We start from the raw sequence: 22,310 nt of genomic DNA, 5'->3' as shown, positions 1-22,310 counted from the left end.
ATGTTCTTCAAGGCCAGCATCTTCTATGAAGTCTTTCCTGCTGCCCCAATGGGGCATGGAAATGTCATAGCATTTCCATAGCATTCAGTGTGGACCATTGGAGCTGGACAGGTGAGGGAATATACTAGATAGTGCAATGGAACCACCACGAGAGGATTCTACATGCTGATTCTGATCCATTGCAATGTGAAATCAAACAAGAAATGATTTTTTCATGGCTCTTTACATCTCCTGATAGGATGAAAAGAACATTTTTTTGTCTGTGCTTTGTTTCCTCTGCCACTGAGGACAGTGCTGACGCCAGTCTGTTTCTCAGCAGACTCTGCCAGAGGAAGTCCCAGGACTGAAGGAGAAGAGTAGAAACTATTTTAACGTGTAGTTGTTGGACAGCCCTTTGTTCCTTTTCGCCTGCAAAATGTGGTGACTTGTGTGGTGGGTATAGCGGAGGACTCCTTCATCGTTTAGCCCCAGGTAAAGGGAGAAGCAGAGATGCAGACAGGAACGGGACGTGGTCAGCGGCTGGGGTTCCTGCCAGGGAATAATCAGTATTCATCTTTTGAGACCATGTTGGTATTTCGATTCACAAGTGGAAGAGTTTACAAATTTGACCCCGCTATAGATTTTAAATGCCATGTTTATTGAAACACTAATAATTCATTATACTTTAAAAATGAATCATTGAACTTCTGATAACTTAATTTGTAATTGTTAGGTCTGATAGTCATGGCGGGATTAGGGAAGGGAGTAGGAAGATAGGTTGAGGCAGGGTGGCACTGTGGTAAATCAGTGGGCTCTGGAGACCGGCTGTGTGGCCCTAGGCAAGTTACTTAGTCTCTCTGTGGCTCAGTCTTCTCATCTGTGAAAATGGGGAATAATAAAAGTACCTACCTTACAGAGTTGTTACTGGGAATCATTGTGTCAGTAGTAAAGTGTGCATGTCAGCGCCTGACGCATAGCTTATATCTCCTGAGTACTTGCTATGATATGTTGGTCACTTATTTCTTTTAAAATAGGAGCTGTCAGCTTCGAATACCTCTAAAGAGATAGCAGCCTCGCCTGTTTACTTGCCTTTCTCCCCACTAGACTCTGAGTTCCTTTAGCCATCTTCGTATCCCTAGCCCTTAGCCTGTAGGAGACACCCATAATTATTTCTTGAATGAATTAATGAGCAAATGGTAGTGAGCTACTGCTTCTTCTTTCTTTCTCCTTCATCACGGAAGAATGAAAAAGGAGCGTGAATTCTGCCACGGTGTGTGATTACTCTCTGGGGGTTGTCTGACCACAGCAATTAAGAATTCACAAAGATGATTAATCTTACACAGCTGTGCTAGTAAAATAACTTTGATAGGCTCATTGAACGGGAATTTCCCTAAAGGGTCATAGAAGCCATCTCCCTGCTTTTGGGCAGGTGGTTCTAATATAATGCAGAAATGTTAGCTGTGTACTATTTCTAATAAATCTCCAAAAGAGAGAATTACTTATCTTCCTTGATGCTAATATATAGTAATTTAGTGGCCTATATCTCTTATATAGGAACTGCATTGGGTAGTTTTAAAGGCGTTAAAGATTTAGGTGAGGTACAATGAAAATGGATGTCAGATTTTGGAATGAATTCTCATTCAAGTGGCTGTTTTTCCTACGTTCGAGATTCTTTGAAAATAAAGTCACTAAGTATCAATACTATGTGGCCTACTTGGCATTGTATCTAATGAGAGGTCCGTTGATACACCAAGTGATTTTCCTTTGTGAGGTCTTTATCAAGTGCCTTCTGTGTAGTAGGCATCTGCTTGGGGCCGGGATATAGTAGTGCATACTGTACACATGGTCCCTGTCCTCTTGGAGCTTGTACTCTAATGGTAAAGTTAGAGTCTGAGCAAGCAATTAAGAGGGCACTGAATGTTTTTAAAGAAGATCTTGGTCAAGGGATCTTTCTGGGGGAGTGACCTTTAAGGAATGAAAAAGGGAGAAATTCACTCAGACGAGGATGGAGAAGTAGGTAGGGGCTAGATCATGCCAGGACTTACAGGTCACATGTGGTGACTTTGAACCATGTCAGCTTACCTAAGCTGTATCATGTTTCCCAGAAATCCTTTCTTTGTATCGCTCTGGCTTAGTGTAGGTCATAAGAGACATGTGGCAGACTTGGAGGGCGGAAGTGAAGCATAAGCCACACTTTTCGTGTTCTGAAGGTTGGTGCAGGGCTCCATGTGCTATGGCAGGTTGAGATCTGCCAGCTCACCCCACTGGTGTGGGGCAGCCCCCGCCAGATCTCTTCCTTCAGCTTCCTCAAGCCCCGGCCAAGTGCGTGTTCAGCTCCATGGCTAAAGTTGAGGTTGGGGTTGGTGAGTGACACATGGGTTCCAGTTTGTCCTCGCAGTTTCCAGTTGTCCTGAGATCCCAGTTCATCCTCAACATTTCCAATGTGTCCTTGCTCTTGTCCACATCTGGCTGGCCTTCTGATCACCAGTCTGGTTGATCTATGATAACTGCTGGCTCAGAACTGGAAGCAGAGGCAATGGTTAACACAGACTGCTCCATCAGCTCCCACAATTGTGTAGTGTCTACACCCTGTGATGAATCTCTTTCTTTATCATGGTGATTCTTCTTGTTTGATCACATGCCGACTGATACATCATAAGAAGGATTTTGGTGTTTATCCCAAGAGCAATGGTGACTGTTGAAAGGTTCTAAGCTGGATCAGAATTTTTTCTATTCTTTCTGCAGCATGAAGACTGGCTTAGAGTGGGGGTGGTTAGGACAAGGACAGATATGAGGAGATCTATGGGTAGAGAATGCCAATGTTAGCCAATAAACAAGTTTGTTAGTTTGTTTTTTTCTCTCCAGACTTAGGTTACTTCTCCAGCTCTTTCACAATTTGGTAAGGCCCCATGGCTGGGTCTTGAACAAGGAATGAAAATGGATGAGATGTTTGCCCTTTCAATGCTTGGCAACTCTTTATGCTCTCTCTCTTCTCCGATCTGCTAGCCAGAAGCAGAAGACCCAGTAGAGGACTCAAAAGCCCTAGAAGATGGTGGAGCCATAGGATAGCAAGAGTCTGGGTCCCTGGACAACAGTTTGCAACAGGAGGCCCAGCACCAACTCTCATTGAACTTTGCTGGTTGGAGAAATACATTTTTATTGTGTTCAATCACCCAGATTTTTGAGCTTGTTTGCTAAAGTAGCAAGCATTATTTAACCTAAGTAATATAGAATGTGGACAATAGATAATCATGGAATAAGGTACTGGCAGTGGAAATAGAGATATTTAGAAGGTAGAATTAGTAGTTCCTGGTGGTCAATTAGATGGAGTGGTGTTAGAGAAGGACACGTTAATCATTAGACAAGAATGTGTCCAGTGTTCCTAGGTTGAATAGCAGGGTGAATACAGTGAACTAAGTGAACTTGATATTGGCTCGACCGATAGCTTGTAATGTCTCATGATCCATATGGCATTTTGTGTTGTTTTTTTCCTTCTACTTCTTAAAGCATCTCTAAGATTATATTACAAAGTCTTATCTCTATCAATTTCTAATTTTTAGATATAGGGGTCAGCCTGCAAAAGAGGAAGGTGGTTATCATCAATCTTGCTAGGTATTTTCCTCATTTTTGTCCTCATCCGGGCCTCTTAATGAAAGACAAAGGTGATATAAAATGATCATCCCCAGGCACATTTTTTTTGTTTGGGTTTTCATGGATTGCAGTTGCCGAGAGGTGCTGAGGATGCTTCTAGGGGAAAGATGATTGCTAGCCTCTACTGTCCAACCAATATTTATGTCTTGGAGGATATTGACAATTAAAATGGACAACAGTGATTCTTCATTTCCTCTGGCTTTGGATATCGGCCCCTTGGAGGGGTATTAATACCCATGGCCAAGTGGGAATTTATTGATATCAGTTTTTATAAGTCACCTACCAAATTTGGGTGCAAACCAGTAATCCAGATGTGGGAGGCATAATATGCCATCATTAGTCTCTAGATCCACAATCTTCATTTCCTCTGCTTGCCTTCCTTTCCTTTTCTCTGGATAACAATGAATTGTTAGGCTGGTCTAAGTGTGCTGATTTGTTCACTCGTTCATTCAACCAGTAATCTGTTCCAGGTAATGAACAGAGTACTGGGGATGCAAACCCCAACAGGTCGGAGGTCCTATGTTACAGGAGTTATATTTTAGTGAAATTATAGAAAAATGATTAGGCAGTTTTAGTCCAGAGTGGTAAGTTCTATGGAAACGTGTAGGAAGGAAACCAAACCCAATCTTAAGGAATCAGGAAGGCTTCCAGAGGAGTGGCAGAGAAGGGGTCATGAGGGGAGCGGAGGAAGGACGGAAACCCTTTTACTAAGGGGAAGTGTGTTGGACGGGAGCAATTTCTTGATCTTACACTGGTGATCTTTGCGAGGCACTGTCCACCACACAAGAGAGAGGATTCCTTAGAGCTGCTCTACACTGTTCACAGAAGACTCTGTTTCAAGGAAACTGGGAAATAGGGAATGTCTTCAGCTTGTTCCTCCTTTGGGATTTGTTTGGGGTGTGAGTCTTTCAATATTTTTAATCTAAATTTGTCTCTGGTTGTGTGTACACATCTTCCTACTTCTTTTACTCCCTCTAATATCGTTAGACTGCAGAAAAAGACCCCGATGAACTAGATAGGGTAAGGTCCTGGGACTGGATTCAAACATACATTATTTTCATTCTTCTACAAGTGCCTGGTTATGATGTGAGGGAGACAATGCTTAAAAACACAAAGGTAAATGGACCTACAGTTTTAGGCACCAACATACAGGGGCAAATGTGCCTGAAAATGATAGTTCAAGAAACATGGCTCCTGATGTATGTATGCAGCTGTGATTGGCAAGAACATGATTGTCAATGTGGGAAAAAGCTGAAGTAACCTGGAATACACAATATCTAAAACTTCCCTGGGATCTCCAAGGCATGCTCAGGTGATTCAGATGCAGAGATCCACGGAACATGATTTTAGAAAATGGTGCTCTAAAGAAAATCAGCTTAAAACGAGAGGTTTAATTTCTTTTTTTCTCCAAAGCTCCATGGAATTGTTTTCCATTCGTTTTTGATTCTTCCTGAAGACATTTCCACATGATGACATAGGGAGAGCACATTTGCAAATCACATTCAGGGTGGTGAGAGATAATGAAATTGAAGTGTCAGCAGTTTGCAAAAGGAAGCTTTCTTTTTTTCCCCTCCCAAGCCCTGTTATTACCTTATTCGATTTGCACTTTATTTTGAAGCACATATATAGAAATAAGCAAATTATTAATTCAAGCTTGTCTTCAATTTTGTGCTTGGCCTGCAAACCTCTAACATCTCCCCTAGTTCCCCAGGCAGACTGCTGAAGGCTTGGTGATAGGTTGAGGCGGGCATATTCATTATTCAATATGAGCTGCAAGCAATTTGATATTTCATGTGAGCATGTGGCAGAGCTGAGGGCAGCGGGGGGGGGAAGTGTCATTCAGGGGAACATGGTCTAGGCTACTACCATTTTCATGTTTAGCTGAAGGCTTAACATTAGCTGTGCTCACATGTTTCAAGGATAAGGATAATTCCATCGAGAATCATGGCTGCAACCAGGTGTTTTTGTCTCTGTGACATGTCCTATTTCTTTGTGCAGGGAGCACTTCTTGAGCCAAGCCATATGCTCAGCATCACGGGAGCTTCATGTGTTCCGTCTGGAACACTGGGAATAATGAGATCCTGAACCGCAAAGGGCAGAGTCCCTGGAAAGCAGCCATACTTGGTGGAGGTGGGGAATGCTCATGGTCCCCAGTTCCTGAGGCCTAGGAAGCAGTTCTATATGATGTCTGCATTGTCTGTCCACACCTCCATTTCCAGGGTGGGCATACACACCGCTTGAAGGAGTCCTGGGCCTTCTTAGTCCCCCGTATAGGAGAAATGGGCCCTGCAGTCTTCCTTCTGCACACATCAAAAAATGTCTTTTCTTTTGCTTAAGAAGGTTACCACCACGCTTTAAGATCATAGAGATTTAGAATGAAAAGATCATTAGAGTTCACTTTTTTTTAATGTTTATTTATTTATTTTGAGAGAGAGAGAGAGAGAGAGAGAGCGCGCGTGCGCGCGCGCGCAAGTGGGGGAGGGGCAGAGAGAGAGGGAGACACAGAATCAGAAGCAGGCTCTGTGACTCGATCTTACCAACTGTGAAATCACGACCTAAGCCAAAATCAAGTCGGATGCTTAACTGACAGAGCTACTCACGCACCCCAAATTCACTTGTTTTAATGCCCTCATTTTTACCTATGTGCAATCTTGATATTAGAGAGATTAGGTGATTTGTCTGGGGACACACAGCTAGTTAGATATAACCTGGGGACCAGACCCCAGATATCTGGAATCTCAGTTGAGTGCTCTTTCTACTAAGACACCAAATACTTAGAACAGTGCCTAGAACACAGAGGGAACTAAATTTATGTGTGCCGAGATGAAAGTGTTTTTTGAAAACTCTAACGTTCTCCTGAAATGTTCGGTCCAGCACATGTTCATTTTCAAAACCTTTCCACCATGTCGACAAAAGTTCTGAAAAATGCCCGCTGGGCTATCTGAGAGAGCTGGTCTGCAGCTTTTGGAGTTCTGGAGATTGGATGCACACCCCCTCCACCACCCAACCCCCTTTCCCTGGTGTTTCATGGCGGGATGGCTCAGTCTGCCATGGCTGATCTGCTAACTGAGTAATATCAATGGTCACTTTGGGATGAGCACAGTCTGTGTGTTTGGAATAAATAATGAGTAAAATGGTATTGGGTTATCAGGGACAATAACAATGAAAAAGCCTGGGCTGCCCTCACCCCATTTAGGCACTAAGTGGCTTCCTTAAGCAACAGACCTGCAGCTGATGGTCTCGGCGGCCTCCTTGTGGCCGACTAACGTGCCTGGTTAGTTGACAGACGAGGACACTCAGGGCACAGAGCACAACTGAGGAGTATGGGAGACGACAGGTTTTAGCTGAGGTGCTGGGCAAATGAGCACAAGGCCCTGTTAGGGCACCTTGTGAAGTTAGAAGTGAAGTTAGAGACATGAAGAGGGAGAAATAGGAACATCAGGGCAATGTGAAGAAGCTACTGACATCTCATTCTGTATTTGCTTTCGCTTTAGTTTGTACACACACATGCGTGTACACACTGTTGAGTTTATGGTCACACTTCAGGTGTGACTTTAAAGTAGTAGTTTTCCCATGTGATCTGGGAAACCTGGAGGTCCTGAGACCTTTCCAGGGAGTCTGTCAGATCAGAACTACTTTCATCATAACATTAGGATATTACCTGTCTTTCTCACTTTCAATTTCTCAGAGTGTTTTCCAGAACGCACAACATGTGACACACAGCAGATTAAATGTGGGAGGAGGTATGAAAATCTGGTAGTTTTCTATTAGCCCAGGTATTGAAGGGATTTGCAAAGATGCAAAACCATGCCATTATTCTTACTACATTTTGTTTTGCTCTGAAAATGTAGTCATTTTTATATAAAAGTATGTTATTTATGTTAACATGTAGTGGGTTTATTATCATTCTGAAATGAATCAACAAACATTTTAGACATTTCTCAGTTTTAATTTCTAATATGGTAAACATCAATGGCTAGAACTCACATAAACAAAAGTTCTCTGGAGTCCTCTGCAATTTTAATAGTCTTTTTTTTAAAATGCTTATCTTGAGAGAGAGAGAGAACATGTGCTTGAGTGGAGGAGGGGCGGAGAGAAAGGGGGAGAGAGAGAATCCCAAGCAGGCTCCACACTGTCAGTACAGAGCCCCAAACGTGGGACTCCATTTCACAAACCATGAGCTCATGGCCTGAGATGAAATCAATAGTTGGACACTTAATTGACTGAGCCACCTAGGTGCCCCTTCAAGCCTTGTTTTTGATCCATAATGTGTGATCCTTATCGATAACCTACATTGCTAATCAAACCGGGCTTCAAGTGACTTTGGATTCTTTGCGCAATCAAAATCCATCGCTCGAGGTACCAACATCTGCAACCAATGAGGTTATATCAAAAGGATATGCCCGAGTTCAGAATGCAGATCCTCAGTATCATGGAAATTAAGTAGCTTTCAACGATTCTGCTTCGAGGGAGATATGTGTATTAAGAATGTTTAAGTCCTGGCATTTTTGTTAAAACTTGATCTCTTATTACTTTATAGTTTTATCTCACAAAGCTCAAAGCCATACTACACATATACCAAGTTGCTATCAAGCAGAGTGCTTATTTGTATACTAAAATAAGACCTTATGTGTTGTCAAATACCTTTTTGATTGGGTAATGTCTTTATCTTGTTTTCAGTGCTCTGTGCTAATCCTCACAAACGGATACGCACAAGTGAATGCCTTGTTCCACTGAGGTCTCACATCCTCCCATCCCCCACCATGGAGCAGGAAGCCTGTTGGTGCTACTTTTAAAAGGGCGCATTATTTTTGTGTGTGTTCACAGGAACCTGCCTGGTGATTATATTTTAGAACAATTTGCACATTTTCTAGGAAAGAAAAAAATTGGTGTAGTGTTTTGCAAAGCTCTTAGGAAAGAGAAATCTCAGCGTTTCCCATTAGAATCACCTTTCACTAGGCTGTGTGGCATCCTTTGCAGGTGAATCACCCAGGGCAGTTTTGGTGGTGCACACAACAGGACTGAAGGGTTAAAAAGCAATCAGAACTCTGAACGGTGGAGGTTTACCTTTTCTGTCTTCTAGAGATACGGGGTATTGATCTAGTTCTGCTGCAAAGCTCTTTGCTTTATCACTGAATTTTAAACAGAAAGCATCTTGAAGTGCAGAGGCTGGCGAATTACTAGGAGCAGAGATATTTTCACAAACCTCAAGGATAGGCAGGCTTTGGAGTTTGCAATGGCAGGGCCCACAGCTACATCACTGTATTTTCTAATGTTAGTGCTTTTTTTTTTTTTTTTTTTTAAATGGGAAACTGCATTGGTTGATAGATTATAAACTGCCTCTCCCACCTATTTACCCCACTTCTCTTGACTTTTCCACTTCTCCATTCCAATCTCTGGTACTTGTGACTTACTTAATGTGTTCCTTTCTGGAGACTCTGGGGAATAATCTCCTTCCTTGACTTTCCCAGCTCTTAGAGACTGCCCACATTCCTGGACTTGTGGCCCTCTCCTTCATTTTCTTTTCTTTTTTTTAAATTAATTTTTAATGTTTATTTATTTTTGCAAGTGGGGGAAGGGCAGAGAGAGAGGAGACAGAGGATCCCACGCGGGCTTTGACAGCAGGGAGCCCAATACGGGGCTGGAACCCATGAACTGTGAGTCCACAATCTGAGCTGAAGTCGAAGGTTCAACCAACTGAGATACTCAGGTGCGCCCACCCCTGCCCCCCTTCATTTTCAGTCTCAATGTTGCATCTCTCAGCTCATCTTCTGTGATCATACTCCCTCTCACTGACTAGGGACAGGTCTTCTGCTTTTGGGGACTTGTGATCACATTGAGCCCACTTGAATAATTCAGGATAATCTCATCTCAAGGCCCTTAACTTTAATCACATCTGCAAAGTCCTTTATGCCAAGTAGGATAACATGTCCATGGGCCCAGGGGATAAGGGTATGGACATCTGTGATGGGCCAATATTCTGCCTACCACACACATGGAACCTGGCTGAGTGTACCAGCATCCCTATGAATGAAAAGCACCAATCTGTTCTCAGAGAGATGCCCCTGTGTCCAAATGAACCAAATGTCATGCTGAATCAGTGACTTTACTCAGTAAGTATTTATTAAGCCCGTTGAACACTCAGTATTTGTTGAGATTAGCGTTCCTTTCCTAAATCAATGTTATATATTTCTTTAAAAAAGTTTTTTTAATGTTTATTTATTTTTGAGAGAGAGAGAGAGAGAGAGAGAGAGAGCAGGGGAGGGGCAGAGAGAAAGGAAGACACAGAATCCGAAGCAGGCTCCAGGCTCTGAGCCGTCAGCACAGAGCCCGACGCGGGGCTTGAACCCAAGAACCGAAAGATGATGACCTAAGCCGAAGTCGGACGCTTAACTGACTGAGCCACCCAGGTGCCCCAAGCTATATATTTCTTTAGCCCAGTTTTAGGTTTACAGAAAAATTGAAGAGAAAGTACAGAGAGTTCCCATATATTCCCTCTCCTCTGATTTTCCCTTAGTATTGGCATCTTGCACTGGTGTGGCCCATTTCTTACAACTGACGAATCAGTACTGATACATTAACTAAAGTGCATAGCTTACATTAGGCTTCACTTTATGTTGTGTAGTTTAGAGGTTTTGCCAAATGTATAATGTCCTATATCAGCCATTTCAGTATCATACAGAATAGTTTCACTGCCCCCAAAATTGTTTCATCTGTTCCTTCTGTCCCCCTGTCCTCCAGCTCTTGATAGCCACTGATCCCTTTACTTTGTAGAATACCTGGGCCTTTTTCAGAGTGTCATACAGTTGGAGTCATAGTATGTAGCCTCTTCAGACTGGCTTCTTTCACTGCATAATAGACATCTAAGTTTCCTCCATGTCTTTTCGTGACTTGACAGCTCATTTCATTTCATCATTGAATAATATCTACTTGTACAGATGCACTGCAGTTTATTTACTTTTCACCTACTGACAGAACATCTTGGTTGCTTTCGATTGTTGGCAATCAATAAAACTACAATTAATATCTGCATGCAGGTTTTGGTGGGGACATAGTTTTTATCTCATTCAGGTAAATATCTAGGAATGCAATCACTGGATCATATAGTAAGACTATATGGAGCCTTGTAGGAAACAGCCAAAAGATCAGTGTCTTTCTTTTCTTTCTTTCTTTCTTTCTTTCTTTCTTTCTTTCTTTCTTTCTTTCTTTCTTTCTTTCTTTCCTTCTTTTTCTCTTTCTTTTTCTCTTTCTTTCTTTCTTTCCTTCTTTCTTTTTCTCTTTCTTTTTCTCTTTCTTTCTTTCTTTCAAATATTTTTAATGTTTATTTTTGAGAGACAGAGAGAGACAGCACGAGCTGGGAAGGGGCAGAGAGAAAGACACAGAATCAGAAGCAGGCTCCAGGCTCTGAGCTGTCAGCACAGAGCCTGAGGCAGGGCTTAAACCCACAGACTGTGAGATCATGACCTGAGCCAAAGTCAGACACTTAACCAACTGAGCCCACCCAGGCGCCCCATCAGTGTTTTCAATTTAGAACTTCAGAGTAATTGAGGAAGGTTGAGCTGGCAGTGTCCTGGGCCTGCTTCTAAAACCTAGACCAGAGAAGTACTGTTTTTATGAACTTTACATATTGAAGTTCTGAGTAAGATGCATTTACAAAAGAATGATGCAGCTGGAAAGCAATTTGAACGCTTTTGAAAATCTGATGTGCCATTACAGATGTCCTTTCCTCCCACCTTCTCCTCCACTGTTCACCTTGCTTGGGAGCCCCGAAGGTGACTTGTATTATAACAGGGGGTAGTTAGATTCCCCCTTACAGAATCAGTGACTTTGAGGGTCACACTGCCAGGTCTGATCACACTGGTGAGAAGGCACACAAACCTTGTCTCCTGGAGAAAGATAACACTGCAGTCTGGAAACGATGAAATTATTGTCCTAACAATAACATATGAGAGTGCTCTGCAGAAGAACATAACTCCCTAAGGGCTTACAGCTATGCAGCTATTTGTCTAGATAAATACACACACCACATGCCACCTACTCGTGTACACTCCACTGATGACTGATATGCACAGCCTTAATGGACTCTTTTATGCTGCTACGGAGACTGTCTTAGTAGTTGGCAGGGTGACCGCAGCTCGGGTTTGAATTCAAGTTCTACCAACTAACTTCCTGTATGACTTTAGGAAAATGGTTTATCCTCTGTAAGCCTCAGTTTCCCCATCCATAAAATGGAAGTAATAGTAGTATCTACCTTGTAGGGTTGTTGTGTGGATATGATGAGACGATGTGTGTAAAGCCCAGTTCCTAGCACCATAGTAAGTCTTCAGTAAGTGCTGGATATACAGAAACCACTGTTCTTCTTAAACCCCTACTTTTTGGTAGGAGAGGCCATTCCCCCCCCCGCCCCCCTCCCCAGTGAAATCCCTGAGGCAGGATTAAGTAAGGATGGTGTTTAGTACCCTTCATTTATCCCCCTCAAGAATCCCTTTCATCCTGGCAACTGGGTCTATTTAATTCCCATCCTCCACCTTCCCCACCTTCCCAGCTCCGTCTGTCCAATATTTTAGTTCCATCCCTAACTCCAGGCAGATGGTTTTAAGGAGTCTGAGGACATGTGCTCATTGATCTGGTGTGGTTGGCTTTTGCATCTGGTCTCATTCTGAGCGGACGGCTCAGCTTTTCTGTGGCTGAGTCCTGACATGTGTGCCTCTTCATCATTGATATATATTTTCTTCCCAGCATTTTATTTCCCACGTGGATTTCTGCCTCTGAACTCAAGTTCTCTCCATATTCTCTCTCAAGTTTGAATCATCAAAACTCGCCGCCTGCTAACCACCTCCACTCCCGACCCCGCACTGAATGCCTGTCATTCAGCTGGAAGCTGATTGCCTCCCCTGCCTTGCGCCAGATTACACCACTTGGCACTTGTGCTGGTAGTTCTTTGTGCCTCTCGGCCTGGGCCGGACAAGGCTTCAGCTTCACTTTGCAAGATGTCATCCCTCTTAGCTCAGCTCCATTTTTGCGGCTCCCAGACTTTGCTGTCATTTGCAATGTACATGCCGGGCAGTGACTCTGACCCTTTCTCGGTCTGACATATCCCACTGTGGTCCGAGGCCTGGATCTGTTACTAGGACCTGAGCTACTGGCTATAGACCCCGGTGTTACAGAAAGGCATACCCTGATATATCTTGGAAATTGGTCCAAGATGTAAATTGTGATGTAAGGAGCAAATTATTCAGGTCTTTGGCAAGAAACAGATGGCGTATTCAAGATGGATAACTGAGGAGAGATTAAAAAATGGACTATTTAAGTGTGGGGGTAGGGTTTGTAAAAAGCAATAAAGCATAGTGCAGAACTGCTGGGTTAATCCCAGGAGAGAGCTATGCCACCACTATGCCTTGGTGGAGGAAGGGGAAAAGTGGTAACCAGAACTGGGAGGGAGACAGAGTGTGCATCAGGGGGAGAGGGCTACTTGGCAAGGCCTGGGGCCTTCAACTGAGGCAGGCAGCCCACCCAAAGCCACCATGCTGGGAAGCAGTCAATAAAATAAATACCTTTATATCATTCTCCCCTTCCCTCTGACCTGCTGATATTCCCATTGGCCGAACCCACCTAGAAGCCTGAGAGCAAGGAAGCTCATTGATCCAGTTCACACAGGTTACCCAGAGTTGTGAGGACAGTGGGACCTGGAGAGGCAAACAGAAAAAAGGGGTCACCAAGCTATGCATGATATCTGGCCGTGTATGGCTGTGTTCTTTGTGCACATGGAGCCCAATTATGTCATTGTAGTGTTAAGGACATTCTACACCTTCTCAGTGACCTTATGGTTTACACTGTCTATGACCACTGACTACAATTCAGGCAGAGTTGTATGAGGTTATAGATCCAGGACTTTCACAATAATGGCAATGCTGTTTTGAACCTATATTTTTTTGTGATGGGTCACAAGAAATGACACCTTAGAAATGATGCACTGAGGATGGAAAGAGAATCTATTGTTTTATTTATGATTATTAAGTAAATTCCATGGGCTGAGTCACAGTACTCCAAAAAAAAAAAAGCTCATTTCTTCAACCTCCATAATTCATAATTTTATGCTCTTGTAGAAGTATAAAATCTCTATTAATAAATTCTGGGATGTGCTTCTTGAAAAAGAATCAAATGGGTCCAAAAAAATCTAGGATGTCAAGATAGGCAAAAGGAGGTTATTCACACCAATAAATGTTTCTCACCTCTCAAAGTGATTGAGTATATGTTCCTTTAAAGTAGCAGAATCACAACAATTGAACATGAAATATGATGTGATTTACCAGACTGTAATTTTCAACGATGCACCTTGAGTAAAGAAAAGTAAATTAATATTAATAATACTTGTACTAGAGGTGCCTGGGTGTCTCAGTCAGTTAACATACAACTCTTGATTTTGGCTCAGATCAGGATCTCATGGTTGGTGAGATCAAGCCCCAAGTCATCGAGCCTGCTTGGGATTTTCTTTCTTCCTCTCTCTCTTCCCCTCCCCTGCTTTGTCTCTGTCTCTGTCTCTGTCTCTGTCTCTGTCTCTGTCTCTCTTTAAAAATAAATAAACAATAAAAATAATAATACTTGTAATAGTAAGTAATATTTAGAATTAGCAATAACTTCATCGATTCTGTGGTTGGAAGGGTCCTTGAGGATATGTGGTATATCTACTCAGCTAACTCCTGAATCCTCTCTTCTGTACCCTCCTAAAGGGTTATACAAGGTTTTACAACCACCTTGGTCTATGTAGAAGTCCACTGACATTATTTCCTCAACCAACAACAGTTGTCATGGTTCAGATAAACATAATCTTAATCTATCATAATAATGTGGCTAATTGCATTATAACTGTCTATTATTGAAACAGAAATTTACTAGTGGTTTGAAAATAATCAATCAGATTTGAACTGAGCCCTCATCTGCATCAAATCGTTCTAACTGGGGGCAAATGACAGGGTCGAGATGAAATTAAGATAAATTCTGAAAGAGACCTAGAGAGAGGGAGGGGCCTAACATCTCCTTGTGGATAGGCAGGGACCTGGATACTTGGATGCCCATTGTACAGATGCCATGAGAGGCCCCCTAAGGGTGAGTATGATGCTCAAGATTGTAGAGTTGCTGAGTTGGAACTTGAACTCAGAGTGCCCTTCTCTAAGTCAGGATTCTAAAGGGACTGTGAAGAGAATGTGAAGAGAGAATCTTCCCCTGGCTGGGTTGGGAGTGTACTTTGCAGAGTGTCCTTCAGCTACTTGGAGTTAATATGAGGGCTCTACTTAATACAGGGAAAATGGAAGCGATCATTGCTCAACATCGGTCTGGTGGGGAAAGTGGGTGATGGGCATTGAGGAGGGCACCTGTTGGGATGAGCACTGGGTGTTGTATGGAAACCAATTTGACAATAAATTATATATAAAAAATAAGTAAAATCTGTGACCTGATATGGGGGAAAGAAAAAAACAACACATGTCAGACTGGGTTTAAGGGATGGCCAGGGTTCATTCTCATTTCAAGGGAAGGAAAGAAAAGACCTTTATATGCACCTATAAATCCTGCCTTTTACAATTGCCTAATGGAATGAAGAAGTTAAAAGTAGCTGATGCCATTTTCTTACTGGATACAATTAGCTGATCAAATATGTCATCTTGCAGATTCAGCTGATTGAATTGAAGCTAGCATCCTGTTTAGCAAAATAAAATTGTGGTGAATGTAACTGATTCTTTTCTTCCGTTTTTGGAAATATCATGGTTTTTGCCTTTTCTAGTAATTAATCCTCTCAAGCTCCCATTTTAACTTGTCAAAAGCAGGCCCAGTTTTGGAGAAGGAGCTTAGTTAGTAGATCATTTGATGATCCCCAGCAGACAAGCTGCTGCTCATCCGTGGCCTGGGCAGGGGTGCCTGGATGGCTCCATTGTTTGAGCATCCAACTCTTGATTTCAGCTCAGGTCATGATCTCATGGTTTGTGGGTTCAAGCCCCACACTAGACTCTGCTTTTACAGCATAGAGTCTGCTTGGGATTCTCTCTCCCTGTCTCTCTGGTCCTCCCTTGCTCTCTCTGTTTCTTTCTCTCTCTCAGAAAAAAAAAAAAAAACAACAAAAAAAAAACTGCTAGGGCAGATTACTTGACTGCCCTCTGCCCTCTAGAATCTCCAGTGTTCTGTGGAACACATCCAAGAATCTGTATTTTTAACAAGTTCTCCAGATAATTTTGGAAGTCCTCTAGGTTTGGGGGCTAATGATCAAAGATTATGTTTCTGGAGACTTGCAATTCTAAGTATAATTTTCTCCCTAGCCTTTAACAGTCCTCTGAAAAAATGTAAAAATCCTGGCTAAGTTAATACTGAAGGCTTTTCATCTTGTAGGGGTGAGCTGTGGGGCTGGGGAGGTGAGGCAGCTGAGAGAGAGTGGGGGTAGGAGGCAGAGGACGATGGTGGTGGTAAGGCCTGAGGAATGAAGACTCAGGAATCAAAGGGTCTGGAGTGGGGGTGGGTGGGGGAGAATAAAAGAGAGACTTGGTCTGTTGGACAAACGTGTTCAGGGCCAGCTCTGGATGAGTGAACACAGCTCATAACCTTTGCTCTCCTACTTCCTTTGAGATGAAGATGATAATAGTAAGTGGGGTAGAGGGTTGTTATGTTTTCAGAATTTATATGGTATTGTGGTTTTTATCCTCTTCTCAACCCAAGAAACCACACGAAATTGAGCAGTTACGTAAACTAACCAGTGGGTCTGAGTACTGAACACAGTTTTAGAATTTATTAGATGTGAAAATATCTGACTTCGCCGTGAGGGGGCCACTTCGGCAAGTAGATGGTGGAAAGCTGAATGTTCCGGTTTGTTAGTCCTGTATTTTTCTTAAGGCTGAAGAAAGTAAATACACAATAATTGAGCATCTTCTGCGGACCTACGGGGAGTAGAGTCCTCACGTGATGTGTGGTGGGAGAAGTGGAGTCCTGGGTTCCTATGGAACTCCTCAGTGCCACCCGGGCTGGGGCTGTGAAGATGAATGTCGCCCCAGCACTGCCCATCCACCTGTGTGTGGCCAACAGCCCCAAAGCCCAACAACGAGCACTTCAGTCAATTGAAAAATATTGTCATTTGAAAAGAACTACTGGTACTTCTTGCTCAAGAATTAGAAAGAAAAAGGACCCCATTTTCATAAGTAGTTCAGCAATTTTTAGGTTGTCTGAGATTTTCTCCCCAAGCTTTAAGGCATTAGCTTCTCCTTGAATCGTGCCTTTTCCCTTTTTCTTAAGACTATGACATGTTAAACTGTGATTTACTCATCTCTGTAATTAGATGCAGTGATTAGAATCCTCTTTATCTTACTCTGCAGTTTTCCTTTATGGGGAATTATGAAAGAATAATAGGTAAAAAGTTCAGAATGGGGGAAAGAATAAACAGAATGCTGAATGGTAAAAGGAGACAGAATGCTGAATGGATAATAAAATATTTAGTGCTTTTCAATTAACTGTTCTCACGATTAGTACACTAGTATATTATATCATAAAAATCATGTCTATTAATTTTTTGCAGCCATTATCTTGACTGTGATTTACTCCCCTCAAATCATTAACAATGCCATTAAAAAGGTGGATGGAGATGAACGTCCTGGATAGAGTTCAGGGATGTAATGGGATTATTGTTCAGGGTCATGGAGAGATTGAAGACCAGCGAATAGAAGGAAGGGGGTCAGAGAGTGTGGAGTTGGTGAGGGGAGAGAGTAGAGGAAGAAGGTGCAGAGCCCCAGGGTTTGAGAGACAGCCACCCACTTGGTGCCAGAGTTGGGGAGGAGTGCCTTAGATGAGGCAATGTTGTCATCACCCCTGGAAGATGCAGGCTGAGGGAGCCCAGTGACTGGGAGAGCATGGGCTTTCCTTCCTGTGGAATTTCACATGCACAGAGAGGAGAAGATAAATATGTGTGTGTACAAGAGTCCCCAGGGTCCCATCGGAGGCAATGGAGCGTTCTTGTTCCAGGTTATGCTGGTGGTTTGAGAGCAGCATTTCCATCCAGCCAAAGAAAGGGCCATGACTCTTCATAAATAGTTCTCTTCTTGGGAAAATGAGATAAGCTGTAGAATCAGAAAAGTGTTAGTCAAGTAGACCAGGGAAGACTGAGGCTCTGTGGACTTGTACTACAGCTGTGCATTTTGAGAAGTTTGCTCGTGGGAACACCTGTCCATTGTTTTCTTTACCTGCCTGGGTGTCTACCTTCAAGTAATCAGTTAATCAATATTCAGTTTATCAGTCTGTTCTTGGTTCTGCATCTTTAGAGTCTTGAAATATCTTTTGGCTATATTTAAAGATAGGAATTTTATTGCTATAAAATACAATGTTTGCAAGATTTTATTCTTTTTTAGTTCACACCCCCTCCTGCCCCCCCCCCCCAACTTATCACTAGCACCTACAATCACAAGGCCTTTGTGAATATAGAATCTATTTTAATTCAGGGTCTGAAATTCTAATTTTCTATCTGGGCTTCTTAGAGTGTACATTGGAGATGGGCCAGAGTCTCCTTTATATTTATATCGTGTGAGTCAGTGGTAGAGGCCAGAGTCAGAAGCCTCTGGTTTTTAAATTTTAAATGTTTTTTTTCCAAGTGGTTTGGCCACAAGACATGTCCTCCTAAAGCAAGTTAATCTGTCATAGTCAATCAGACAGCATTTTTAGTAGCTTAGTAGTATGCTTATGAGTTAATATCATTTAGAAGTTGTTCATTATAACTAGGAAACAACATTTCTCTAACAGCCATGGAAGGTAGTATAGCTGGTCATGGTCTGATCTTGAAAGATGTCACTGAAACCTCACGAAATCTTGAAAACAAAGTTTAATAACAATATTTAATTGTATATATATATTAATGTTTATTTTTTGAGAGAGCGCAACTGGAGGAGGGGCAGAGAGGGGGGGATAGAGGATCTGAAGTGGGCTCCACATGGACAGGCTGACAGCAGCCAGCCAGATGTGGGGCTCAAACTCATGAATCGTGAGATTATGACCCAAGCCGAAGTCAGATGCTCAACCTACTGAGCCACCGGGTGCCCCGATTATAACAGTTTAGATCCCAGAGTTCAGGTGTCACATTTTTTTAGATTACTGTCTTCTTAATTCCCATTATGAGATTTTATGTATAAATATATAATAATTTGTTATATATTTAAATGTATAATTTATATTTTATGATAGATAAAATTATATCATAAACAATATATATTTTGTAGATATTATAGATAAATAATATTTAATAAATTATATTTATGTGTATGTATATGAGTAGGATATATTATCCACTCTGTGTGTGTATGTATATATATATGTGTATATTTTATATACACATATATATATTTTTTATATATACATACATATATGAACAAGCTCATAGTAAAAACCTGTGTGTCAGATTTCTAGATATATAAGCCTTAGTGAGACCTAGCACCTTTTTACTAGAACTAGGCACTCTGGAATCATCTTTATCACCTCCTCCCCTGTTCTCTGCTCCCTCCTCTTTTTTTTCTTTTTTTTTCTTCTCTTTTCTCCTTCCCCCTCTGCTTCCTGCTTCTTTTTTTCTCTGGTGCAATTAAAACAAATCTTAAGAGCTAACTCTGCACCTCAGAGCTTCCCTGGCATTACTGAATGATGCGTGGCCAGCTCAAAAATCTAACGCATCATTCCAACTAGTGTAACTTCCCAAACATGCAGCTACATGCTCCAAAGCAATGCTTAGCTGTTGTTAGCGTGCTGCCTTTGAACATTAAATATGCCAAATCCATGGTGTCTGTAGCTGTGAGGACGTGCCCAGAGATGCTACCAGTAGTCTGCTGTGATAAGCAGTCTTATTATATACTCTTGGCCCATAATGGTGACAGGTGACATTTTGCCTAAACAGTGTCAGGGGTAATCCATCACTGGTTACCCCTAATCACTATCTGCCTTTCTATGGGGATCATGTCCTTTCAATACCATTCAGAACGTGCCTTAGCTAATGTAATTTCTGGCTCTGAGATATATCAGGGGAGACAAAGTCTAGATCACTCACCATAGGAAACCAGAGGAGCGTATTTTGCATTAGCAAAACGTGGATGCTTACATAGATGTCACCTAACATAGGTCTCCAGTGTGGTCCCATTTACATGTCTACTATAATTGCTCTATGTTCTCATATTCTCAGCTTTAAAATCATCAATAAAAAATGAATTAAATAACACTGTTTTCTTTTAGCCCAGGGTGCACTGCCCAAATCACCCCTTAGAACAAACACTGCCCTTCACCCTGCTGTCCAGACTTTTGACCCCTGACCCATCACAGACAAGTCCCTCAACAGGAATTGCTCTTGACTGAAGGCAGTTTCCTTACTGAGGTTAGTCCCCAACTCTGGAGGTGGGGAGGGTGAGGGAAGCTCACATTCAACGATGGGTGGCTAGAGAGGGTTCAAAGGTCTGGCCCCCTCACCTCCACTGGGATGGCTCTATAAGTTTATCCCAGTCACAGAGCTTCCTATAGGATCAGCTGATGCCCTGTGTGTCTTGAGGCTGCACTTGCAAAGCAAGCACACACTATTTGTTGGGGTCACGTGGCAGGAGGCTTATGGAAATTACAGAGGACCCCTCAGCCCTGAGCCATCTTTGAAATGGCCATGCTTGTGATATGGGAAGATACTATTTTTATAGAAATTGGGAACTGAACCAAGTTTCTTATTACCACAGCATCTGCAGGTTGTTCTTTATCGGAAGCCACCAGTCCCTTCCCAACCACCTGAAAACACTTATCTGAGGCTATTTTCATGGTGTAACTGGTCCTGGTGGTAGAGTTAGTGCTACCATTTCTACCGTCATTACCATCCTGTTCTTCCACCCCAGGGGGACGGAGCCCCGGAGTAACTGAAATGGGCCTTTCTCTGAGAGGTTGGTGATTTCTTCGGCAGCCTGCCTGGCATGTGACATGGGAGCTTTCAGCATGGCGAGGAAGGGGAGAGGAGGGGCTGGAGGTGGCAGGTACAGATAGGTAGTTTGCCAGGAGCGGAGTTCAGAGATTTAGATCTTAGCCCGGCATTGCTGCGTGGGCCTTGGCAAGCACTCCTCATTTTATCACACAGCACTCTACCTCCATTTCTATAACCTCCTGCAGCCTTCCTCCCAAGCAGCGTGGGAAGACAAAAACAGCTGTGCACGTTAGCAGCTTCAGCTGTTCCCACAGCAGCGCTACGCTGCAATATCCCAGGGGTCATCAAATATTTAGGAGGATGTTGCAGACCTTTGTATCATGGCCAGAAATGCCATGTGCTCAGGTCTGGATTCCACTGGGTTCTTGTTCGCGTTAGCAGAAACTTGTGATGAAAAGGAAATGGCTCTTTTACCAAATTGTACCGCACTATAAGATCAACTGTGTCTTCATGCTCACCAGATACAGCTACAGCTTTTCAGTTTCTTGTTAGAGAAAATAACTAAGCGAGAACAATACTGGAATCAGAGTCTGTCCCAGATGCAAAACACTTTAGAATATTTATTTCTCATTATAATCTATTCATTAAATGTCATAGCCTGGCCCTCTGGGGAGAGTCACATACTACAACCCGTACTGGAGACGAGGTTGTGTATTTAAAGTCGGCCTTGGCTGATAAACGTGGAAAACTACAAGCTGCCTGAAAATTCCCTGGTGATGGTTGATGCTGGAGAATGCAGCTGGGGATGCTGAGAAGTATGTGCTATTACAGCAAAGTGTGGTCTAAATTTCCACTAAATATTTCCTTTCAGATGTGTGACTTCTTTGGGGGAGAGATATATAGCTCTTGTAATCAGGGACTAGAATACCCACTTTGGTAAAATTTGGTCTCAATTTAAAGTTGTTTTCTTTTTTTCTTAACACAGCTAAAATGGCTTTAGAGTTTTGTCTTTTTCTGGATGACTGCAAAGCCAATTTTTAGAGACCTGCATTGTAGCTTAATATTATGTCATTGGTTCAGTGTCAGCCAATGGGAAGATTAAGTGGATTTCCATATCCATAATGGCCATCTTCAGTCCAGTTCTAGTCAACATTTCCTTAATGACTGGAATGATGGAATAGGAATCTGTTCATTAATTTTGCCAATAAAAACAACTGGTGGGTGGCTTGTGTTTTAGACAGCCAGTCTTGAACTGTATTAAACAAAGAAGAAATGGATGATTAAAAACCATAGAAGTTTAGAGAGTGGTTACCAGGTAGTATTAGGGAGAACCACTAAATTGCATAGCACAAAAGGGTACCTAGTTCCTGGGACATAGGCATTGTAGGCAATGACTTGAAGGCCATAACGGACCCCAAACCATAGCAAATGGAAAATCAAGATGTATATCTTGAAATAACCAAGTTAGCGTCTACAATTCCAACACTGGGTCTTTTGACTGCTTCCTGGTTATGAAACATTTACTCTGCACTGGAGGTGGTGAAAATGGATCCCTTTGCAATTTTGATGAAGGCTGGTGTTGACTTTACAAAATCCAGATTGCAAAAAGCCCTGGAGTAATGGTTTCAGTGGGAAGAAAGGACCTAACTAGATATATGGATTTAGAGTAGAAAGCTGTCAACGCTCTCAATTGAGTCAAAAGATTCAGTTCCTGGATCAGATTTGATTTAACTGGCTAAGTGACCTTGAACAAGTCCCCCAACATCTTGGGTCCTCTATTTCT

General features: G+C 42.4%; 1 long non-coding RNA gene across 1 annotated transcript in view; it reads left to right on the top strand.

The window, feature by feature from the left end:
• The window catches only part of LOC113598169 (uncharacterized), a 92,809-nt gene that overhangs the window by 49,633 nt on the left and 20,866 nt on the right, over positions 1-22,310 (top strand). Inside the window, exon 8 of the long non-coding RNA XR_008295457.1 lies at positions 5,629-5,760. This is a non-coding gene — a long non-coding RNA (uncharacterized LOC113598169). The remainder of the gene's footprint in view (positions 1-5,628; positions 5,761-22,310) is intronic.

The sequence above is a fragment of the Acinonyx jubatus genome, chromosome C1 (genome assembly GCF_027475565.1).
Source record: "Acinonyx jubatus isolate Ajub_Pintada_27869175 chromosome C1, VMU_Ajub_asm_v1.0, whole genome shotgun sequence".
Taxonomy (NCBI): Eukaryota; Metazoa; Chordata; class Mammalia; order Carnivora; family Felidae; genus Acinonyx; species Acinonyx jubatus.
Note: the sequence above shows the minus strand (reverse complement) of the source record. Positions and strands in the feature narration are given on the sequence as shown.